At 39.7% G+C, this 5,000-nt stretch overlaps 1 protein-coding gene across 19 annotated transcripts in view; it reads left to right on the plus strand.

The window, feature by feature from the left end:
- Positions 1 to 5,000, plus strand: part of bt (projectin protein bent) — a 144,521-nt gene that overhangs the window by 92 nt on the left and 139,429 nt on the right. For all 19 annotated transcript variants that reach the window (XM_086555109.1, XM_086555134.1, XM_086555123.1 and 16 more), the window contains exon 1: positions 1 to 45. This exon is cut by the window's left edge and continues 92 nt beyond it. The gene's annotated coding sequence lies outside the window, so the exon portion shown is untranslated. The remainder of the gene's footprint in view (positions 46 to 5,000) is intronic.

Here is a 5,000-nt window from a genome sequence, read left to right on the forward strand (position 1 = left end):
CTTCCTCCGATCGGCCAAACAACAAGCCTCTCCTACAGTGTCTCGGTGTGTATCCGGCGACAGAACAAAGCCAGACAAAGTTATATTACCTAAACGCCAGGTTGGTGAGAGACCACGTAGGTCCTCTATGTGAGCGGTCAGTGTTGTGCGCCGTCTCTCGAAGTGCTCAAAGTGAAGACCCAGTGAGCGCAGTGGTGTGTGTGGAGCAAGAGAACCACAGGGCGCTGCTCTGGCCCCTCCGCCGCGCGCCGCCAACACTTCCACCTGCTCAGCGCCCTGCAAGTGTTCCTCTATCTCCCTCTTTTGTTTTTTTCCAAACGTTGTTTTCATAAAAAAAAAGCTATGTGGGAAAAGCTATGCAAATCTAGTGATCAAGCCAATCCAAACTCAAAAAAGTAAAAAGTAAAACTCAAAAAGTAATGCTAAGAAGGCGAGCGGAGGGGTTCAGCGGCTCCGTTTTCCATGTTGCTCACAGAGGCCAGTGCTTACTGCGTGTGCGAGACCTGGAAAGTCATTGTCTAACCTCTTGTTCTCTATGAAGAACTGCGCGGAAATGTTATAAATGTCCTAATAACTGTGTCCATCAACGTATCTAAAATGTATCTCCACTAAATTATTTAAAACCCAAAAACTGTACAAAAACACATTTAATAAACTAATTAGATAATATCTTTCATAAAACGAACTGCCAAATTAAAATGCGAAGAAAAAACAACAACAAAGATCTACTGGTTCGTGATTCTAAGCCACCTGGATGTTATCAGTATGTTTATTTTTGTGATTCTTGTGGAGGCCTAGTAAAGAGCCTGCCCGATCAATCAAGTGACTTTATTTTCCTTTTTTTGAATGAGTGATTATTTTTGAGTTTTAGTATCGCCAAATACTAAGGATTTTATTTTATAGTTCTTGGACAGACTCGCTGCAAAATAATTACACAAAAGGAAGTAGAATGGTATATAGTCTTACTGTTGATTTGTCTCCTTTCTTCTTTATAAAGCTTTAGAGTAAGAATTAGAGTTGATATCAAGAGGCTAAAAGTATCATTGAAGTCACGGTAACTAGTTAACTCCCAAGGGATACATAAAGTGTGCCAAAAGGAACAAAATATCAAGAAGTCTAAGGAAAAGTTTAAATGATCTTAGCTTCGTGTAAGATTTCGGGATAATATCTAATTTTGTCTAAGGCTGGGAATCCCACGTCATTAGGAATGAATAGTATTAGATATGGGCCATGGGAAAAGAGGAGATAGGATGTTATTAAAGATAGGGTAATACTTTTTTCGTAAAGCTTGAAGTTAGGGACGATTAGGAAGATAATCTTAGGGTCTTTGTGGAATTGAAGGGAGTGTAAGTATTCTAAAAATATCACTGTGGATAGCATTGGAAATGACTGACTATTTAGCTAAATAGAAGCAGATTTAGAGTTGTATCGCAGTATAGCAATCTTATTCTATTTCTTACATTTAGTAAGATGTTTGGCTTCAATAAATATACTAAGACGTTGCCGTTGATAGCAATGTACATCAATAAAACTCTTGATATTCTTTCTAGGTTAGTTTATGTTAGATTAGGGTTATCTCTTCTGTTACTGTCGAAGATGGATAAAAGTAAATCTAATCAAAGTTTATACAGTAAATTCTGAAAAAAAGGCACCAGTCCTTTACATTCAATGTTCATAAAGCTAAATAAGAAACAAAACGCTCCATACCTTTTAAAAAATCACACCCCTGACTTATGTTTGTTAATACAATATGCAAATTTACGTAGGTTGATATAATATTTCAAATTTGATGAATAAAACTTGTAGCCTGAAAACTATCATAAATGTTGATTTGATACTAATATCGCTAGAGTGACCAATTTTCTTTGCAACAGTAAAAGAAAAAAGAAAAAATAACATAACTTCTGGTATTTTTCATTTTAAAACCAGTCTAATATTTCCTGAAAATGATTTTGTACTTCCAAAGGATTAAATGTGCTGTGAAATGACCACCAGCCATCAAAATGTACCGTAGTGTAACAAATTAATTTCAGATTCACGAAATTAAGTGTAACATAGATGTATTAAATTCAATTTAATCCTTTGGAGATGGCTGAATATATTACATCTGATATAACGATGAACTATCTCACCATCCGCCATAAAGCAAAGATCGCTTCTGGCATCAAGTCCACAGATCGAAAATTAATGAAATTACTTAATATCACTATTCACAACATCGCCCCCCATACCATCTCTAAACAATAAACCAGATATCAAATCACAACTGACCCGCAAAGATAAAAAAAAAAAAAAAAAAAAAAACGACGTAAAAAAATACGAAAGAAACGAAACCCAAAATCTCCTCAGAAATCGCTGCCTCCCATTTGTAGCTCCGCCCGCGAGTCCTTTGGCAAAGAGCGTACACTTAAGTGCTCAGTCTTCTCCCATCTCTCGCGTTATGGCTTTTCGCTCGCTCGCCAAGTGGCAAGTCATCGCTCTAGATAAGGGAACGAGACGGAATGAATGGCTCCCCTCAGAGTGTGGAACACGGCTGGGATAATAAAAAGAGATAATTCTGTTGCATGGCGATGGATTTCATTTAGAATTCGTTTAGATCGAGTTGAGGTGTTGATGTATTAGAAGCGATGGGAAATTAAGTATTTAAGAAATAAAAAGATCAGGGAAGGTAGACCGAATATTTCTTATGGTAATCTGTAAATTGCAAATCCTATTAGCGTTGTTGAGTCTTATCATCATGAATGTTACTATATTATCTGTTTATTCCTCTTTTCATACGAGCGCCATCTTGTGTAATGTATCAATAATCAATTAGCATTCCTACTACCAATCGAATGCTGTGCGAGTCATTCAGTATGCCCCATAGTCGATCCTGTATATAATGATTATCAAGCAATTTGGTTGGGTGTATCGTAAAATGGTTGATGTTCAGTCATTATGCGAATATATTACTGCCTGTATGTAAATAATTTGTAAGTAGGTTATATAACTTGGATTTAATCCTTTTAATCCTTTTAATACTCATATGATTGATTTTGTTTCTGCTTATTCTTTTTATGTCACTCGATGACGATAGTCTTTAAAAAATCCATTTTATTTTCCACATAATAGTAAGAGCGTACAGCTGATATACTGTGCGTAAGTCATCTAAAGTAGGTCGAATATTCAGATAAGTCAATCACTTTATTGTTAGCTATGAGTAAATTCTAATTTCTCATATAATTGTTCGACTAAAATCATAATATAAAACCATCAAATTTGCTACATCACGCACTGAAATAATACATCCACACTCACATAGACGCACCTTTTACACCAACCATGCATCATTAGTATGTAAAAATCATGCGGTTGTCACGAAGACTGGGTTAGCTTAAGTAAAATATTCGTGTTGTGTTGGATGGCCTTCAAGATGGCCTCGTGATACTCTTGGTCTGCCGCTCATTCTCCTTTTTCTTCGTCCTTCCTCTTTCCCTCTTGATTTCTTTACTCCAACCCTTCTTCTCTCTTTCTCTCACAGCTCTCTCTCTCTCTCTCTCTCTCTCTCTCTCTCTCTCTCTCTCTCTCTCTCTCTCTCTCTCTCTCTCTCTCTCTCTCTCTCTCTCTCTCTCTCTCTCTCTCTCTCTCTCTCTCTCTCTCTCTCTCTCTCTGCCTCTTCCCTCTCTCCCTCCTCTACCCCTGCCCCCTTCCCCAGGCTGCTCCTCTCCCAGTTTCCACGCGCTACCCAGCTCGGCCAAGTGCCACTCGTGTTAAATCTGAACATGACCGGCAGAGCATCGAACCAAGGGCCGCTGCCAACTTCCGCCTCTCACTCCACCCCTCTCCCCTGCTCTCCCGTCCTCTCCCCTCGGCCGTAAGACTCGGGGGTGCCAACCAGCTCCCCTCCCCCCCCTCCCCCTTCCCCCTTCCCCTGCCCCCTCCCCCTCCCTCCCCTTCCATCCTGCCCATCATTCCCTTCCCGCGAGGTGCCATCGGCATGCCATATCTCACCGGGTGAATTTATGAGCTATATTGGCTTTAATAGAGAGACTACGAGAGGAATGAATGTAGAATCCTTGATCTTCAGGGAAGGGCGAGGGGGTCGCAGGGGGGTTGGCAGTGGCACTCATTTGGCACGTCCTGGGGCTATCAGGTGGCACCGATGCCTTCCCCGCGCGGCCCGAGCGCCACCCTCTACCCCACATGAACCTCTCGCCTCAAACCAGCTGTCTGCATTTGAAAAGATGATTCACTTTGCCTGTTCGAAATGCCCCAATAGCTAGGCGAGGTACATACACGGCGGAATTTATGGACTTCGTCTGCTCGGGTTCGGGAGTGTTGGTAAATAATCCTTTGCACTTATCAATTATTGCTTGAAGTATATATATATTTTTTTTAATTGATAAATCTTAGTGAGGAGTTTAGTCTAGAAAATAAGATTACTGTAGCACGTTCTTTTGTTTTAGTCCTAAAATACCACGTCTTTCAAAAAGCTAACCGTGTATTTCAACTTCTCGATCAAACACTTGTACGAACTGTTTTCATGACAAATAATGGAATAAGCCCGATATGTCCAATATGATCACATCAATATCTTCTTCCTTCATCGAAGGAAACCAATATCATTCAAAAAGCTATTCGACTATTATTCCGTGCATATGTAATATACTCCTAAATGGTACCAAACATAATAAGTCGTTAACCTTTTCTTATTTTATCAGATATTTACATTTATTTAGTCAACTCTCACTTTTCTTGGTGCACACAAGATCAAAAAGGTAATCAGAAAAAAAAATACAAAATCTTTATAGCAGTCATTTATATACACAAAAGACCTTGAACGATAATATAGCCCCTTATCAGATAAATTTCAAAGCCTTGTACACACTCCTCAATCACTCCCACACACGCAAACGGTGTATGTGTGTGTGTGTGTGGGCGTAGGTGTAAAGTCCTGGCCCATATAAACTACCTCGCCCACGCTGACACAGTAGGGAGGGTCCGCCCACGAAAAGAGAGAG

The sequence above is a fragment of the Penaeus japonicus genome, unplaced genomic scaffold (genome assembly GCF_977035675.1).
Source record: "Penaeus japonicus unplaced genomic scaffold, GWHDUDI00000001_assembly GWHDUDI00000030, whole genome shotgun sequence".
Classification (NCBI taxonomy): Eukaryota; Metazoa; Arthropoda; class Malacostraca; order Decapoda; family Penaeidae; genus Penaeus; species Penaeus japonicus.